Consider the following 20498-nt stretch of genomic DNA (forward strand, 5'->3'; position numbering starts at 1 on the left):
TTTCTCAACTTTTATTAAGGTACTTTATGAATACTAGTAATATGTGTATTTAATTTGCTTATATTAAATATTAAGTTCAAATGGACTAAAAGTTGTCCACATGTCAGACACTTACTTGCCTATAAAAGGAGGGACACTGAAAACAGAACAAAATGTAACTAGACAGTGGGAATTCAGACTTGCTTCTCTGATGTATTTAGTTCTACAAAGCAACTGATCTATGAAATTGAAAATATTTATTGGCTCTGACATGAATAACCATAAAATCTAACTGAATGAATTACATTTATATATAGTGTCATGCAAAGTAAATCAAAGCATTGAATTTCAACAAGACATTGTTTCTTCTGATTTAATATCATGTCAATTTTACACAAATGCTGTATGTTTTAATGCCTGTAGTGTAAGTTGAGAAATGTAAATCTACCTATCTCAAGGTAAGCTACTTTTGGTTGATCCTTTCTTCTCTGTAGCTTTCTTCTGTTTGTTCAAGGAAAATGCTAGGCAGCCTGCCAATATCATTTAAAACATGGAAGAATACTTTAATTGACTTTTGGACATTTATTTGTTAGCTTAAACATATCTCTGTCATTTTTATTAGAATTGTGTTTATGCAAGGAATGTTGTTTGGCCTTTAACCCTAGCTATGCATCTGAACTGGGAGATCCCTGTATGCATACGCAATAAGGTACTTTAACCCTTAGTAACTGATGGGCTCTTGTCATCACCGCCATGTTTTCAGTTCAAAGGTACAGACCAATGCTTAAGGAAGACAAAGAAAAGATTAGTAATTGTAATAAAACTGTGATCAAAACATAAATATACATCTTTTATGATGTAGAGACTAGCTTCCTCCTTTATTCTGTTACAAGGTATCGCCATCACATGTGTATATGAACACATCAATGACAGCATCAAAACTGCATGCCAAACAGGCTATTTTCTACTTTAAGGAAAAATTTTGAAAATAAGACTTCACCATTTATCTTTGAAAATCTCAGAAAAACACATCATTAATAATATTAACTGAAATAGTTTCAAATTTTTATTCATCCTGGCACACCTCTTACAATGATGCTTTTTCCATAATATTCTATCACAGAAGGCCATTGGAAAATTACTTGTTGATCTTGTGAATACTACTGAATGAAGCAGAAAGGCTGTTTCACCTCTATACCATATCTTTCATCATTTAAGTGTAGTATGTTTAAGTACAGGTTTGAAGAAAAGAACATTTGCTTCAAGTTTCCTAGAACGTTTTCACCAAACCAGCCTTATTCCTTCCCTTCTGTGGCTTTCTTTCTCCATTCCTTATGTGTAATGCATAATTTGTATTGCATTATGTGTAATGCATTATTTGAAAGGACAGGGAAGAAGAGAGAAAAGAAAAATCGGAAGGAGAAGAGGTGGGAGGAAAATGGAATTTTAGCATTGAATTTTTCCTCTTTGGGGCCTAATGCTAAATTCTGCATATTCTTTACAAAAGATTAAAGCAATATCTCCCAGACTATTTTCTAGTTGAAGTTATTGGCTCTTTCCCATTTGTAGTACAGCAAGAAGGTATGGAAACTTCACTTCAATGCATGATACTGGTTTTCTATCTTCAGAGTAATTCTTTTTGGCAGAGTATGGGAGATAACTATACTCAGGGTACACCATATTAAATCTGAGACTGTTATTTTAGTAGCATTTGTTTCCTCAATGCAGGAGCAGTGCAGTTTAAAAAGAGAGAAAGGGTATATCTGAGTGTGTGTTTCATAAGCTTAATATTCATTATTCATGCATGCCATTAGAAGTAGAAGGAATACATACATATGAACATTTCTTCAGATATGTGTTCTGGGCAGTATATGCAACATCTACCTCAAAGGGTACATTTTCAGGGGGTTGGAAGGGTGTTCAATGAAGATAGCAGAAGGTGAATTCTTACAGTAATGCTCTAGAGGGTTCCAAGATCCACTAGAGTTTAAATTTCCCACTCTATGAATTAGGCTGACAGCACTTCCCCCTAAAATAATTTGAGTGAAGTAACATTTGAGAAGTTTCAAACTAGTTTTACTCTATATTTCGTCTAAATGTAAAAATATGAAATAAAGCTGACACCTGGTCTATTTTGGGAGGGGCTATAGCCCTTAAATGTTTTTTTGAGTTAAGCAGGGTTTGTGATTCTTATAAGGATGTGTGGCTAGTTGACTTAGTACTATAACTTAGTGAAGGCACACAGGAGAGTCTGTGGTTACTTTATAATTACATTATTCACTTACAAAAAAATAAGGAGTGTGCACTCCTGCTCTGCAAAATTGAAAATAAGTACTGCTGTGTCTCTTTCTGAGAATGCTTATAAAAAGTGAATAACATGGATGAAAAATGCAGTATGTAATTTAAGAATAAGAATTAAAATCTTCCTTATTTTTCCACTAAATTATTTTGCCCCAATCTGTAGAATTTTGATAATGAATAAGAAATTAGTAATAAAATTGATAAAGTGAATTTTTGAATTACCACTTGATAAAGTGATAAATGGAATTCTTTTGTCCCACTTTTACTACATGTATCTGTCATCTTAAGAAACTCTCTCAGGCATTATTGACTAAGTGCTCAGAAGGTAGACTGTGATCACTGGCAAGGTTGTAACAAATGTAAACAATTTTGTCTGTTGTACATTTAACACACTGCGGTTTAGTGACTTGAAATCCGGGGCCCCAGTACTATGATTATCTGTGTGACTCTGGCTCTATGATGCAGAAACAGGAACGTTTGTTTTTCTTTGTTGTTTTTGTTATACAAATACAGACTAGAAGGAATCAAATGGAAAGAGAATAAGAGGCAGGAGAATTTTCTATGTTGAGAATCATAGCTCCACTGATGTCTCAAAGTTGTACGATGACTAAAAGTGACTTAGCCATTTTCTTATTAAATTGAACAACGGTCATAGTTCTTGAGAGGGAATGGATTTCTTATGAAATTAGGAACATGTGAACCTGCCATTTAAGGGGTAGCTTTGGAAGCGACCAGTTGTTAAAAATATTTAAGCCCTATAGTATATGCTGGAGAAAAAAGAAGTCTTTATATGTTCTGCATGATTAACTTCAAATTCCACCATTTTGAAAACAATTACAAAAACATACACATCATGTTCCAGTAAAGCTTTGAATTAATCTGCATTTAAAAAAAACAACAACAAATAGGGCTGGGCCGGGAAGATGGTCCAAGGAAAAAGGTTCTAGCTGCCAAGTCTGTTGACCTGAGCTCTATCCCTGTGCCCACAATATTAGAAGAGAGCAGATGCCCAGAGGTTCTGTGAGTGCTGCACAAGCACCATGGCACTTGAAAACACATGCACGCACACACACACACACACACACACACACACTTAAAAAAACAAAATTACAAAGCATAAACATTTTTACATACCCATTGTTAAGGCTTAGCAGAAGTTTTAATGCTAAGAGTAATAAACTAAAGAGCAAATATTAAGACTATCTTGAAATATATAGCTATTGTGTGTCAGGGACCCTGTTAGAACTTCAAATAGGCACCATCTCTTGACTGTTAATAAAGTCATAGTCCAATCTTATTTACTTTTCCGTGTGAGTAAACTGTCTTACATGACTTCCAAACTGTGGACTGAGATGGACCCCAGAAACAGGAGGAGTATAACTCAGACACTGTTTTTATATATTTGAACATAGCTATATTTAGTAAAAAATTTTAAGACCCATTAAACCTAAGGAAAGAAAAGAAAGGAAAAGAAAAGAAAAGGCCAGGCATTGTGGCAGGTGTCTTTAATCTCAGTACTTGGGAGGCAGAGGGAGGTGGATCTCTGTGAGTTCAAGGCCAGACTGATCTACAGAGTGAGTTCTAGGATAGGTAGACCCCTGTTTAAAAAATAAAAAAAAAAAAGAAAAGAAAAGAAAAAAGAATTCTGCTTTTCAAGACTGGACTCTAAATACATTAACACTTAATACATAAGACAAAAGACATCTGTGTCTTATTCTTGAAGCTAAATATGTAATGTGGTTAGTAGATTAGTCTTGGAATGTCATTTACTGCATTGTTGTAAAGATGAACCTATACTTTTTTTTTTTTAATCTGACTAAGGCACAGAAAAAAAATGAGGTTCCAAAGGTATTTTAAGATTGTGGAGAAAGGCAATTCTTTCTCAGGAAGTGGCTCTGCACCTCAGCTAAAGACAAGAATTACTTGGGGCTTACCATGTGATTCTAACTGATTCTCACATCCATCTCTGAGTTGTTTTTCACACTAGAAACAAGATTCTGCAATTGTTTGCTCATTTGACTCAAATACCATAAGGTCTGAGGTACCAGGTAGATGGGAGGCATGAAACACAGAGGAAATTAGATGACTCCATGTTATCAGAGATTTCATAACTGAGTCATAGAGATTCCATCACTTCAGAATAGATTTCTGAGTGTCTGGGAAACCATAGCCTTATGAATCAGATGCCTGAGGTCACTGGTCAACAGCTTTTCCTCCTTGTGGAAGTTTAAATTTGGGTCTCCCTAGTGCCAAATAGCACTGGAACCCATAAGCATTTAAATCCAGTTTTGTCTTCTAGAGTCTCCAACAAGTTCTACAATAGACCATTATATTCATGTTAACTATTTTCAAGATGTAAATATTAGATAATTAAGTAAAAAAAATACAGTATAGAAGTTCCAGTTAGGAACGGAAACAAATTCTAAACTATACTAATTCCAAACTAGGCAAACATTGAAACTCTCAAATGCTGTAGAAATATTCAATTTGTACAACTTCAAAACAGCAAACTTATCACAATAAATTTTATTTATGATAAATGATTTCTAACCCAGAATTAGTTCTCAGTTACTTTCTAAGCTAGAGCTTGGCCTATAAAGCCATAGAACCTGGAATAAACTCAGAATCGACTCTAACTGAAGCTCAACCCCAGCTGCTTTCAATCTGCCTGGCGTGGGAATAATGACATGCTACCGCAGTTTGAGCTTCTTTTCTGTCAATCAGCTGACAGAAAAATCAGAGTGAAGATGACAGAATGTAGTTTTGTGTGGTTTGATGAAAGCAAAGCTGCTCTCTACCCTAATGAAAAGTCAGAATAAATTATAAGTTTCACAATTTATAATTCTTTCGGAGACAGGGCAGATAAGTTCTTCACTGTTTAAATGCTCATTTGAAAATGGAAATTTTCTCCAGACTCCTTCTAACTTCAAAACTAGACTGAAAATTATTTTAAAAAAATCAATGCTCAGTTAAGCTCTTTCCTTTAAACTTCCTATTACATTATGGCAAATCTTTGTTTTTGTTTTGTTTTGTTTTGTTTTGCTTTTCTTCCATGACAGGGTTTCTCTGTAGTTTTGGAGCCTGTCCTGGAACCAGCTCCTGTAGACCAGGGTGGTCTCAAACTCACAGGCATCCACCTGCCCCTGCCTCCTGAGTTGTGGGATTAAAGGCATGCACCACCACCTCTCTGATGACAAATCTTTGGTAAGAAAATAGCCCCTATCAAAACAAGTATTCCTCACTCATGATCATAAGCAAACTCACCGATTACAAAGGAGAAGTTATCAAAAAAAATTCTTCACCTGCCAGGTATGGTGGTGAATGCCTTTAATTTCAGTACTCAGGAGGGAGGGAGGGGCAAGTGGATCTCTGGGAATTCAAGGCCAGCCTGGACTGCTTAGTGAAATTCTAGGCCAACTGAGAGTGCAGAGTGAGATCCTGTATCAAAAAACAAAGTTTTAATTCTGGGGCAAGGGATGGAGATTTATTTAAAAGAATTCAAGTCAAGGGGCTATGTCTTCCCTCTAATTGGAAAGTAGAGACACCTGTCCAATGTAGAGTGCCTTCTGGTACCTCTTTGTCCTAGGTAGAATGCTAATGATAATTTTCCATTTGCATTTCTGCATGCTCAGAGATCACTGATGTCCTCTGACGAGGCTTCCAGCGGGAGGACTCTGGAGTGAGTAAGCCCTAGCAGAAGAGTCCTTCCTTGTATTCTAGCAAAACAAGGCGCACAATAAATGTAAATCCAGGCAGCTAGAAATTTGTTATCACCTTGTTCTTGGTCTCATTTATAAGAGACATACATGACAAACATTGCCTTTCTGTTTATTTTAAATGTGCAAGAAGAAAGCCAAGTACAGATCTTTGAAATTTCCCACCATTTTCTTCTTCCCTTTGTGCAAAACTCGTCACTGATGTGTGTAAAAGCAATCATCAAGCCAGTTTTGAAGGATAGTGAACTACAGATAAAAGCACAACATAATGGTATCAAAAATGCTGTGAAAAAGTTACCATTATGAAAAGGGAAAAAGAAACCCAGCTAGTCCTATAATTATTTATGTGCTAACATGATACATTTTGAAATATGGAAGGAGCTTAATTTAAATGATATTTAATGCTATTATTACTCTATTCAATAAATCCAAAGCGAGTTAATATTTGATCTCAAGTTTTTAGGAGGAGCTTGAAGCTCTTTCCTTAAATCTGCTTTCTCTGTGTCCGTATGATTAATGTTCGTTTTCCTCTCCTTACATGAGACAATTGGACAATGCCCAGAAAAGCGTTTCAGAGAAGGTGATGGAGCTATCATCATACATGTATAAGTCTGGATATATAATCACATACATAATCACATAATAACCTATCAACCACTTCATCTAATACATAGCTCTATCATCATTTCATCAAAGAAACCTGGATTGTCTTTTGCCTTTCGCAATGGAATAAAAAGGGATTCTTAGTATGTAAGATTTTTTTTATCAGTATTTACTTTAGTTTTTCAACTTTGATTTCCTTCACTGAATATCAGAGTGCTAATTTATGAATGGTAAGAATTTTGCATACTTACTATAACTTCTCTACAGATTCCTTTCTCCCAGCACTCTTTATGGGAATATTGTTATTTTCGAGTTGACTTAAGGTGATTGGTGAGTTTTCTGGATGCATGCTAATGATGATTAGCAATGCAAAAGAGATGCTGGATTTGCAAGTTCTAATCTCAAAAGGACAACATAAAAATTGCAATCACGTTGGGGAAGTGTATAAACAATTGGTGGCTTTATTAGAGATGTTTCTGTAATCATTTTAATGTGTAAGTCAGAATTGGTCAATATGTCCAAATGTTTGATATAGACCTTGTTGGAAAGTAGAAGATATTTCCCTTTGCAGGGCATTTCCTGTTTGTAATTAGACACCATTTACTGTGGGGCAGAATACACTGCTGGAAATGATGCCTCTAGAGGAGTGTCAGGAAACACTGCTGCCTGAGAGCACCAGCTGTCATTCATTTTCCATGACGTCATTCTCATTCTCTATTTCCCAGGTAACCCCAGCTACCTAGAAAAGGAAAAGTATTTATGCATGAGAAATTTGTTAGAAACTGGTCAGGTGGGGCAGAGTTTTGAAGAGCTTTAACTTAGATGGCAATAAGAAAAATAATACGACACTTAAGTGCTAAAGTTGTCTGAAATTTGGGGATGGTAGTTGTTTAAAAGCTAAAAATTAGTCATTAAATACTTTTAGTTCTTATTCATTTGCCAGGTTATTTAAGCAAGTTGGTTAACTTCCCACATCTGAAGAAAACTGATAATAGCTGTATGAATATTAAAGACACACTAGAGAGGAAACACACCAAGTATAGAACGTTTAATATACACTAATTAAAAAAACACTATTTCTGCTCTTAATATTTTAATACATTGGAGAAAACAAAATAATCGATTCTCTAATTTGGTAATTGGTGAATGCATCTCCTCTCTAACGGCGATACCTCATCTGATCAGGGGTATCATCGGATCCATGCCACCAATTATTGTTCTTTTTGGATTTCTCCCATCATTCAGATTCTAATTTGTGCATCTAATGGGAACTAAACACTTACTATATGTTAGGAACTGAGCTGGGGAATAGATATAATAAATCAGTAAAAAAATACAAAAGTGGTTCAATCCCTCACTGATGTTGTGTTGTAGTGATATGCCCTGCTTGTGGTATTATTTTCAATATATGTTCAACAACTATTAACTTTTATGGCTTCTTATCCTCAGAACTATATGTCTCAGCGAATTAATCTCAAAACTGATCATTAGTGTTCTATGGGTATGTAAAAGGGAATGCAAATTATGGCTCATTATTAGAATGTGCACGGCTTTGCCTTGCTTGAATTTGCATGAAGAATACTCAAAGTATTCTCCTTTCAAAATATAAACTGCAAAGTTTCTGGTAAATGAACAGAAGTTAGTGACTAGCAATATTATTGCCATACTACAGTTTTGTAAATGAAGGAGCTGTAAGAGTTAAAAGATGAAAAACCAAGGTAGAACACTTGCTATTTCCCTCCCAAATTCCTCAAATACACAAACTAGTAATGTTTTCACATTTTCTTTTATAATAATTACATCGATGTATAATACATGAATTTCTCAATTTATATTTATTTTTATTTATTTATTTTTTGTCTGTTTTGTGTTTTGAAACAGAGTTTCTCTGTGTAACCCTGGCTGTCCTGGAACTCCCTCTGTAGACCAGGCTGATCTCAAAATCAGGTTTCAGCCTGTCCCTGCCTCCAGAGTTCTGGGATTAAAGGTGTGTACCACCACCATCCAGCCTTATATTTATGTTTTTAAAGTTGTTAGCTTGGAGAAATACCAGTCTTCCTTCTTCATGTAGTGGAAGCGTGGGTCTCAGAGAAAGAGACCAATTCAGCACCATGGACAGAACGCCCAAGAAACATTCGCTTAGGTTAGGGCTAAGGAATACACTTAGAAAACAAACACGCAAATGAAAACAAACAAGTCAGATGGAAAGCAAACAATAACGAAGAGAAAGCAGAAGGATCACAGACACAAAAAGAACACCCTCCTCCCCGCAAACCACAAAAGATTTGTATAGTTGAGGAGGTAGGGATGGTCTGGAAATAGGGGAGAGGAAACCATGATCAGAATGTATCATAAGATAAAAGTATTTTCAGTAATAAGAAAATAAATAACCTTAGGTGTAAGATCGGTTTTGAAGATGTATCAGTTCAGACTAGATTCCACAATTCTACGTATTGATTGATTATGGTTTTCTCTAATAGTCTACATTTTTTGCAAAGCGAAGTTTCCTTGATGTGGGGTGAGGACTACACTTACCTCTGGATATAAGGACACATATTTAGGATGTAGTGGAGGATTATACTGGCTTAGCAAATTGGTGGTTGGGGGTACTTCTCCAAGATCCAGGACTTCATTAACTTCAGTAGTTTGCTAGGCTTTCCAGTACTAGGCATGACTTACTTCTTGTTGAGTGAGTTCTAAGTCCAATCAGAGAGCTGTCAGTTACTTCCAGGCTGTGTGTGTCACTACGGTACCCTTCCTTCAGTTTATCATGCCATGGGGGTGGTGGTTGTGGTTCATAAGCATCATAAGCAGCTAGGAAGAAGAGTTGGTTACTGCCTTATTTTTAGAAGCTTACTTGATGCTTTCTGGTACCATGGAAGCTAGTCCTTTTAGGTCAGTTCTAGCTTAGAGACCTCAGCTTCCTGTATCTCAAGTACGTGGTGTCTTCAACAACAGGAGCTTATCTTCTCCTGCCCCTGAGGGACACCAAGGTCACTATTGTCAATAGCAATAGTCTTTAGTGTTTTGAGAGTTTCTTGAACAATCCTGATCAACAAATCAAAAGAGGGCTTATCATGCCTAGTGCTGAGGTTTTCACTATGTGGTTTTGGCTTTTGGAGGGAGCATTGTCAGCCCAGATGACAGACTTTCAGGGATCACTGCAGAAGAGAGGGTGGGAAGATTGTAAAAGCCAGAGAACCAGGGAACTTGTTGTGAGATTCTATCTCCTAAGAATGGTAAAAGCGACACACACCAAGTCTCACCAACATGCCTACCTAAGCATGAGCTGAACCAGGACAACAGCAATAAACACACTAATCTTCAACCTTATACAGGGAACTATAAGCAGGTAAGGAATGTTGAAAGGGGGTGAAAGCCTTCTCCAGGGAAGAGACAATAATTGATCATTCAGTAGTAAATGATCAGCCCTGAAACATATATACAAGTAAAATTGTACAGACTGAGAAGTTTGTATTTATGTATTTAGGAATACATGTACACACACACACACACACACACACACACACACACCAAAAACTATTGAAAAAAGGCCATGAATTTGAAAGAGAGCAAGAAAGGGTGTACAGGAAGGTTTAGAGGGATGGAAGGGAAGGCAGAAATGATATAATTACATTATAATCTAAAAATATAAAAGATACAATTACAGAAAAAGATATAATCTGATTCTATCTACCTTTCTTTTTCAAACATAAGAGACAAATGAGTATGGAAGGATGTCCACCTAGATAGTAGAAAGTTTACTCCTCTCTATCTTATGGAAACACAATGGCCCTTTCAAAGGCATGCATCATGTTAATAAATGCGTCAAAGGTGTCATTAGGTTTAATAGCACCTACTCACTCAGACTATTACTCCATGGCTTTTAAAGTTAGTTTAATGTGTATTAATGGAGTGAAACTGAGGAAATTACAGATTGAGTTTCCCTGGGCACAAGTTGAACCAAGAATGTAGGGAGAATGTTGGTTAATATTGTCTTCTACCCCATTCTCTGTTCACAGTAAAGATCAGTCACTCTCCCCCAGGGAAAGAAGTGCACGCTTAGTGCATTTTTATGGTTTTAACACAGGAAACTGTCTTAGGTTGAGTTGTCAAAGGTTCATCATTTTCTGTGGGGAATAAGAAAAATTGTTCTCTTTTGAGATTAAATTCCTATTTTATACATTCATATTTTTTTGAGAAACAGATAGCTTCTTATTGTCTTTTCCTTCCCTAGTCCACCTGCAGTTCAACTTAGAGGGCCGAATCCATCTCATTCTACTATTTTACTATCATTTATTGCAGTCAATGATGAAGTTTAGCTAGTTAAATATTCAAGCAAAATATGATAATAAACATTATTACTGCTAATATAACTAATGTGAATAACTGAAAAATCCAAAGTTTTGATTTCAGACACATGTGATACAGGAAGACTTCATTTCAGAGATTAGGAAGATTAGAAAGTTATTTAACTGTGACTTGCAAAAATATAAAGAAATGAAAACCACATTCATTTGAATTATATTTGAAGGAAACAAAAATAATTGCCAAGGTAAAATCTGCAGAACCAAGCTTTTAAGTGGCTTAGGATGGAAAATAGCACTTAGCACATCTGACAGCTGGTTGATCACAGCCAGGCTTTTGCGTGGCATCTTTGGTCAACAGAACAGAATCAACAGCACCATGGCAGCACTGTGAACATCTCTAAAGAATCCTGGTGAAGATCCCCACTGCATGCCCAAAAGCTCAAATGTCAAAAGAAAGCATCTAATTTTGCTGTTTCAGACACTAGAGAAGGAAGGGCTACTAGAACTGTTAAGACTTACATTTTTAATTTTTAAATAATATGTAAATATTTTTATATATTTTATTTCAGTTAAATCTTTAAATTGTTAAATTTAATATTAAATTGAATGAAATTTAAATTCATTCTAATTTTTATTTAAATATTTAAGTAGTTATAGATCATGTTTAAATATCTTAAATATTTAAAAATTTAACTGACGTGAAGTGTTTTCTGAGCAATTAGTAAGGAAAAATTGGTGCTCAAAGTAATGCCTTTGTCCACACCTAGCTCACATTACTTTTATTTATTTATCTACAGATGGTGTGGGATTAGTAGATCTGGAAGGTGCTTTAAGGCATAGGTCACGAAGCTCAGATGCTTACGACAGTCCATAAGTAAGCTCAATAGAACAGAAGCGGACACACTCTGAGGAAAAGCCTGTGCGCTTGCTAGAAAAAGCCTGTCAGCCCCTCTGAAACTAGAAATTTGGATTTCTAAAAGCAATTTCTCTTTAATTTTTAAAAATTTTAATTTCAACCTTTTTTTTAAGTAAACGTCTTCCCGATTTTTAAAACGAAGTAGATACATTTGTGGGTTGAATCTGGCCCCTAGGCTGTCTGTCAGCTTGGGGCATGTGGGAAGGCATATGGACTTCAGAGAGGCTTCTGGAAAGTGCTACATGATAATATTACTGAGAATTTGCGGTGGGGTGCCAGGAAATATACTGTGGTTGTGTGAGTTCTGAGTTCATTTCAAAGTAAGGATACTTGACTCCAATACGTTCTCTGCTGTTCTGTGAAACAGTCTTCCTCGTCACTCCCTAGAGCATGCTCACACCTTGCATTCTCTTCCCATGTGCAAACCGAGGGTTCACAGATGATTTGGGGTGATTCCCAGATAACTCTTTAAAAGTTATATATGCATTTTTCTACACAGTAGAAAAATGATAACTTATAGAACTTGGTATTTTGTGGGTTTCATTTCACAGATAAAGCCCAATGAAAAACATAGTGTGTTTAAATAATATTAAGTAAATAAAGTAGCTCATATTTGACGATGGTGGAAATTATTAAGGACACCAGTAAAATGGACAGTTTTGGAGTCCTGTATTGGAGTTCCGTATTTTCCATGGAGAAAGCATATATAGAGACTTGTCTAGCATTGCAAAGAACTTAGTCTCCATGACTACCAATGATTTAGCTTCCTGACTTTTTTAGGATTGCCTTTGAATATCATGGGGATTCTTCCAATCTTCACAGTAGAAACTCCTTAAAAGACTCGACCTTAGAAATCCAAATTTGATTTATATTCCCAGATTTTTTTTTTGAATTTTTGAGACAGGGTTTCTCTGTAGTTTTTGGTGCCTGTCCTGGAATTAGCTCTTGTAGACCAGGCTGGCCTCAAACTCACAGAGATCCATCTACCTTTACCTCCCGAGTGCTGGGATTAAAGGTGTACGCCAACACCGCCTGGCCCCAGATTTCTTTTTTTTTTTTTAAATATTTTTTATGGTTTATTTTAACTTTATTTTATGTGCATTGGTGTGAAGGTGTCAGATCCCCTGCAACTGGATCTTCAGACAGTTGTGAGCTGCCATGTGGGTGCTGGGAATTGAACCCGGGTCCTCTGCAAGAGCAGTCAGTGCTCTTAACCACTGAGCCATTTCTCCAGCCCCTGGCCCCAGATTTCTTAAAGATAGAATCATTTATGAACACAGTTCACCCCCAAACCTGTAAGGTAGGAGAAGAGAACCGACTCCTAAAAGTTGTCCCATGAACTCCGCACAGGATCCACAGGATTCATGCACCTAAGGACACTTGCATGTGCACACACTCAAGTAAATAAAACTACGAAATCGGGGCCCAATATTTTCAGAGTAGCCCCACTTAATATATCTGATTGCTTAGTTTAAGGAAGACATTACCTTAAAGACTTTAACTATAAAGTCCATGTCACGCTAATGAAATACAAATTAAAGTAGATTGACCGCTCTGCTTTACATGTTCTTTTATTTAAATAGTGCCATTGTCAAATAAAGTAACCAACATTTGCATTATAGTAATATTGCTGCTTTCACAGTGACAAATGCCACGCGGAGAAAGTTTGTCAGAGAAAGTCTGTTTAAGTCCTTCTGCCCTAAGGGTTCCCTTTGGGGTAAAAACAGACACCCACCATCTGTACCCCTGGATAAACAATCGGGCTGGCAGGGCTGCAGCAGAATCTCAGATGCAAGATTCTGAACTGCAGGGGATTCAAGTTTGGCTCTTTTCTAGAAAAGGGCTTTTACCAGTAGAGTTGCCCATGCTCCGTGGTCACAAAGTAAGACCCTGCAGAGGACCCTGGCAGTCAGTAGACAATCCCTCATCTGTCTCCACCTCACTGGGGAAAATAAAAACAGCAGGAAAAAAGCATCCCCAAGTGGCTTCTTCAACGGAAGATTTAGATGGCTCCTCACACATTCTACAACCCATCCCATTACATACTGACAGCTGTTGACGCCACCCATTTTAGCTTGTGCTACCATTTTCAACAACATAGCAATGAAATTCAGGTTATCTTTTTCACCTCAGTATATCTTTATGAAAAATCACCCAGGAAGCTGCAACATGAAGGCTGGGGACTTGGGAGCGATTCATCCCCCAGAGAACTCTTAGATACCTTTTTATTGAAACCTTCCCTTTCAAAGGGCACCATTTCCAAGCCTGGCTTCTGAGAAACATCAGGCAAGGGACATCCAAAACTGATAGCCAACATGCTGGTCTAGCCAGCCAAACTGACTGTTGCAGATTCCAGGCAGACTATTTGAATAGCCAATCAGGCAGGACTGCTTTTGCCTTAGTGTCCCTCTGTGGAAAGCATCTCTGTGTCCAATTTCCTATGACCTCCTCGAGTCTGTACAGTGCACCCCAGGTACCTCTTTCAGTGAAAGGGATGGTTCTGGGTTCAGCCGTTCTCTCTGTCCTCGTGAACTCAAGGCATTGGTTGCCCTCCGGTGCCCACAGGCACTGACACCAAAGCGTGCATCTTACCGGTTCCTTTGCAGACCGTGTCCATTGCGCTGTCCAGAAGGTGTCCCCGCGCACCCTGGAAGCTGGGACCGGGCTGGACCGCCGGCCTGCGACACGGCGCGTGACAGCGGGTTTGCGCTTGGGCTGGAGGAGCCGGACCTGGCCCGCTCCGCCCGCGCCACCCCGGTTAGCACACGTGGCTTGGCGGCAGCCGGTGCGCTCGGGTCCCCGCGGCCTCTTGGTTTCTGGAGCCAGCGCGGCGGCACCTGGGGCTTCAGAACACGTGGGGACACGCGCCGGAGACCAGAGACTCGGCACGGGTAGGTGGGGACGCAAAGACGCTGGCTACCAGGGGACCGATTACACCCAGGGTTCTTCTCTGGAGCTCTCAAACCGAAGGTCAGGCCGCTGTCACCAGGGCCTGTGTAGAACACAAGCTCAGGCTGGAGATTCAGCTCCCAGTGGGGTGTCGCACTGCAGAGCCTCTAGTTCTCGCCAGTTGGGGGAGCCCCATCTAGGGCGGGAGATGAGTGTCTGTTTTGCAGGGCTACACTGAAGCCCTGGGGGTGGCCGTGGGCCTGGGGCAGAAGTTCTCTGTAAAACCTTGGAAACAGCAGCAGGAACCTAAGGTGGCCTTTAGGATAGCCTGTCCTCGGAAGAATTCCCCTCACTATCAAAGGCTGCTTGGAATCACCTAAGGAGCCAACTGAGAACACTTGTGCAGCTGCAGACCCTTTCCAAGTTCACTAATGACCTTGCCTACTTCCTCCACTCAAGGTGTTTGTCTAAGTGCTCAGATTTCTGACCTGGGGACGTACACGGCCATTTACTTTCTGGTTCTTAGGGGACAATAGCACGGACAAAAACAATAATAACAAATTAACTTCTTTAAAAGCTAATGAAACAGAGATAGAATTTGTGCTCTTTTTAGGAAAGGCTGAAAAGATTCCAGAGACTGGAGAGAAATCCAATTTTAATTTACAATGCAAAACTAAGTAACAACTTCTGTATCTGCTGTTCTGGAAAGGTAAGATTCCGAAGAGACCAGCAGGAAGATGTTTGCTCTCACCAGAAATATTACAGTTCTAAGTAGTCTGCCCTGAACTTCCAAGCCCTTAGAACTCTTCAGCACTAGCTGTTGGTTTTATGCCCAGATCTGCGCAATCCCCGCAAGCCAACAAGGAAACCAGTCCCCTATATAAAAGCAAAGAGCGTTTATTTTATGCAAGTTTGCAAATTCGGTCTCTCCGCATGTCCAACGTATTGGAATAACCAGAGAGCCCTGAGCTCAGTTAGAGTTGGGTTTTTATAGTAGTAAAGGTGGGAGTGAGGGGGTCTCTGAGGCTCAGGACCCCTGATTGGCTGACATTTGTCCAGGGGTGTCCGGGTGAGTGTGCACTGACAGGTGTTTTTTTATCTACAGTGCTTGGAATGCCAGGCATTTCCTTTGAAAGGTCTTCTCTTGGGTGGGGGCTGGATAATCTCAGCTTGTGGTTCTTTCCTGCTACCAGGTATTGCTTCAGGGTAAACTGAGACTCAGGCCTCTTATTAAATTTATCAAGGGCCAAGTTATACTCCGGCAGGTAATAATGGTTGGACGTAAAGAACTTCCTTTGGGTGACCTGCCCAGACTTAGCTTACCATGGCTGGCTCCCACAGTTGGCTCCTCCTCTGATCAACTAAGGGTAAAGGGTACCCACCAAAGTTGGCTAAAGAGTTCTGCATGCCGAGGGGGCGGGGCACTTTCTTGCTGTTTTTTTTTTTTTTTTGTCTTACTTTTGCTCTGCATTTGTATGCCTGCAGGAAGCATTCTGCAGGAAAGGTTGTTCCTGTCTTGTCTCATCCCCTTTCCTCTGGGTAGTATCATAGTCCCTAAACTTCAACTCAGATAGTTTTATAAATCCCTTTCTCCTTCCCTGACATCTCCAGTTCCCTCCCTCCCTCCCTCCACCTCTCTCTTTCCTTTTAAATCTTGACATTAATAGATATTAGTGTGCTCTTTGCCCACCCCCTCAACTTCTGTTCAGGATCCCACCTTTGAATTTAATCTTCTATTGTCTTTTAAAGGATGGATGTAAGTCCCTCCCCACCCCCACCTCATGGCTTTGGGTTAAAATTGCTGGTTGTCCTGTATTTCCCTCATCAGTTTGACTTCAGTTCTTTTAGGACTGTGCCCTAGGAATTTGGTTTCCTCTGTCAATAGCCGAGCTAACAGATACCGTGCCCCTTGAACTGCCTTTGAATCCTTTAAAGATATTGTGGAGCTAGAAGAAAAAATACAATAGAAATTTGGGTGATTCGTTTTAAAGTGAAACAGCCCTGTCCCTGCAATATAGATTCCACCTGCTTGGAAGAAAACATCTCCTAATTTTTATACAGAAGATTGAAATGTTAAAAACATAACTCATGGTAGGTTGGGTGTGAGGGTTGGGACTGAAAGCTATCATGCGAAGAAAGGGGAAGGATTACATGTACTGATTGATGGGCAGCTCCAGACCATCCAGACGAGGGTTAAGCAGACTAGAAATGGAAAGAGAAGGTAAATCTGTAGCATGAATTTTAATTGGTCTCAATAATAAAAACCTGGAGTCGGATGTTAGGGGGTGAAAGCTGAAAGATCCGAGATGCAGAACAACCAGTCACTAGTTCTTACCTCAATGGAACCCTCAGAACAAAGGCGGTCCTGTCCCTATGAATCCTCAGACTCCTCTGAGCTCCTATCTCCTCCCACCTTAAATTCCTATCTCCTTCCACCTTTCTCTGCCCAGCCATGTACCTCCTGTCTCCACCTCCCTAGTACTGGTACTAAAGGCCTGTGATCCCAAGTGCTGGGCTCACCTTTCGGTGAGCTCTGTTTCTATTTTAGACAGATTCAATCTCGTGTAACCCAGAGTGACCTTGAATTCACAGACTTCTGTCTGCTTCTGTCTCCTGAGTGCTGGGATGAAAGGTGTCTGCCTGGCCTCTATGGCTATCTAGGGTCTTAGCTCTACACTCTGATCTTCAGGCAAGCTTTATTTGTTGGATCACAAACAAAATATCACTATGGAAATCTTGGTAGAAATGCTTTTCATCAGAGTGGGCACAGTGATGATTATACTGTGATACCAAGGTGGAGGGCTTCCCAACAGTTTGGGTCATCATTCCTTGACAACATACTGCATGGATATAAAAGGAACGTTTGAAATTGTGGATATAACAAATACATGTAGGCTAAATTGCAGCTAAATCTTTATTATTTTTCTTTAACTTTAATTTTTGAGAGTTTCATTCATTAGTACAGTAGCTATGTCATTCCTTTCCTTCTTCTCTCTCCCAAATTCACAATCTCTTCTTTATGCACACATGTATGCACACATGTATGCATAACACATATATGAATGTATACACACATGGATATATACCCTACTTAGTCAATTATTGTTGGTTATATGTATATGTGTCCAGGGATGACCATTTGAGATTGTACACCTGATGTAGGAGGTCATTTGGAGAGGAAATTGATTTTCTTCTCAGCAGCCATTGAACACCTGTAGCTTTTCATCTAGGGGTGGAGCTGCATGGCACTTTCCCTGTCCGTACTGACATGCTATCTGGCAGTCAAACCTTTCACATTATCCTAACGCCTACTCATGGCAGCAGCTTTCTGGAGGCAGTCACTCCTTCAAAGTCATATACAAGTAAGAGAAGTCAGGCCTCTTGTATTGAGAGGGGGAGAGTTTTGGTCTCATGGGTCTTTTCTTTTCTCATTGCTGTGACAAAATACCTAAGTGGGGGGTGGGAAGCTTCCAGAAGGGAGAATGTATTTTGGTTCACATTCTAAGAGGGAACCTCAGCAACACAGAGCGCACATTGGTAGTCCTGTGGAGTGGCTGTCACATTGTGTCTGCAGGAGCTGGCGGAGAGATGAGTATTTACTCTCTGATTCCTTTCTTTTTTATACCACCTCATCCCAGCCCATGAAAAGGTACTGTATATGCAGGGGGAGTCTCCCTCCTTAGTTACATGTCTCTGGAAACTCCCTCACAGACTCGTCCGGAGGTCTGTTGCCTTGATGATTCTGAACCATTCAAAGTGACCATAAAGATCAGCCATTGCAATACTCAAACCAAACTGGCAAAGACTCTCTTAAAGGTGCATTGCATTAGAGTCCTCTCAATGCACCCTTATGAAGATTGGAACAAAGTGTTAGAATTCCGTAAGCCATATATGTAGTGGTAAATATTAGTCTAAATAATATTTTAGAAAGTTCCTGGTGCACACCATGATTATAAAAATTTATAATACTGATAATTATGCTTTATTCATAATAGATTGGTTAAATGAAATGTGATAGATGTCAAATTTGAAGAAATCTCATAGCCTTTCTGAGCCTAGAGAGCGTCTTCTGTGAGGTAGAAATAGCACAATGTCCAGCGACTGTCAGGTGAATGTCAAAGTAGGTGACAGAAATAAAAGTGCTCTGTGAATTGGAACTACATGTGTATTATCAGATATATAATCAAAAGGGACCCAAGTGGAAATCACAGAGTGGATTGAGTAGAAAAGGAATATTCTGTAATTCCAGTCAGCTTTGCACACACACACACACACACACACACACACACACACACAGTTGTAGAGATTTGCATGGATAGGGAATTTATAGATTGCTTAATTTGCCTATATATATATATATTTATTTATTTACTTATTTAGTCTTTTGGCGACAGCGTTACCCAGCTATCCTGGAACTCATTCTGTAGACCAGGCTAGCCTCGATCTCTAGTTTGCCTTATTTTATATGTGAAGGCACAAATATTCATAAGTTGTCTGCAATCTTCCTAGCACACCTAAGAATACTGTTGAAAATTCTATACTGAAAAGGTGGTGCCACCAATGACAAAAAGAGCCCATGGATGTTAAAGGAGTGTGGGAAGAGATATTTGGAAGGGTTTGGAGGGAATCTATGTAGTCTAATTCCGTATGTATAATGGTGGTTCCATGGAAAGAAGCAGTAAGTTTATGGAGCGGCTCCTGTACGGCAGCTTGCTGCTAGAAACACAGCGAAGCACGACATGATTGCCTTGCCTGCCTTCTGAAACCTGGTGGCCTAACCAAGAGAGCTAGCAGTCACGTGAGCCTCTGTCTTAAAGGTCTTAGAAGTGGAGATGTAGCAATGAGTTCAGAGGCTAAAAGATAACAAGAAGTAAAAACATTTCAGACTGGTTAGACGTCAGGCTGACAGGATTTACTGGTCATTTGAATAAGACGTCTATGGGGAGAAAGAGTCAAGAATGTCAGACTTTTTGCCTGAACAACTGATTAGCTATACAGTTTTCTTAGATGGAGCAGGATTGTGGTGATGGGTTTGGACGGAAATGGGAGAAATGATTACTTTTTCTCTGCTTATACGATATCTTAAATAACAATCAAGCACCATAAAGGGATTTTTGAGTAGGAGTCTGGAGATCGAAGGAGACTCAGTAAGGCTGGACATCAATTCTTGAGAACTGTGTTTGAACATGAAATTCCATTATCGAGAGTTGCTTCTGATCTGTAATTGTAACAGCTTCCTGTTGTTATCATGTTTGTTCATACTATGCAATTTTGAGCAGAAGGCTGAATGCAGCTATTGCAGTAGTTTTATGTAAAGGAGGAACAGATTTTTATCAAGTGGGAATCAGTGTCTTCTACAATTTTATGTCAGGCATGGCAAACTGGGACCACTCTGAAGGTAACTCTTGACCAAGAAGTCAGCCCAGTAGCACGCTTCTATGTTATGAAGAGATAAGGGTTGTGCCCACTATGGGGGTGTGGCATATACATTGGGGTCCAGACACTGTTTCACAGGTTATCCATAATTATGAGAGTTGTTCAGAAGGTCTTGCATGATGGTAGAGCTCCGGGGCTCTTGTTGCCGTGTGACTAATACAGAGACACGGATGTAGTGAGCAGTGTAGATGCAGCAGCCGGATGAAGTCCTGGAGAGGACAGCTGTGACTTCCAAAAAGCAAACTGTGATACACTAGGCTCATCTAGTGACATTATTTCAAGATGTGTATATTTAGAAATTCGACACACTTCTCCTGTGACTAAGCTGGATTCTCCATTGCTAGAGAG

The 20498-nt window shown here is 39.2% G+C and overlaps 1 protein-coding gene and 1 pseudogene across 12 annotated transcripts in view; one reads left to right on the forward strand and one right to left on the reverse strand.

The window, feature by feature from the left end:
• Positions 1 to 14557, reverse strand: part of Sybu (syntabulin) — a 104045-nt gene extending 89488 nt beyond the window's left edge. For both annotated transcript variants that reach the window (XM_085678998.2, XM_085678997.2), the window contains exon 1: positions 14418 to 14557. The gene's annotated coding sequence lies outside the window, so the exon portion shown is untranslated. The remainder of the gene's footprint in view (positions 1 to 14417) is intronic.
• The window catches only part of LOC125415122 (nonsense-mediated mRNA decay factor SMG5 pseudogene), a 106288-nt pseudogene that overhangs the window by 15227 nt on the left and 70563 nt on the right, over positions 1 to 20498 (forward strand). The gene's annotated exons all lie outside the window — the stretch shown is intronic.

This window comes from Myodes glareolus, chromosome 19, assembly GCF_982192425.1.
Source record: "Myodes glareolus chromosome 19, mMyoGla1.1, whole genome shotgun sequence".
In the NCBI taxonomy this organism is placed as follows: Eukaryota; Metazoa; Chordata; class Mammalia; order Rodentia; family Cricetidae; genus Myodes; species Myodes glareolus.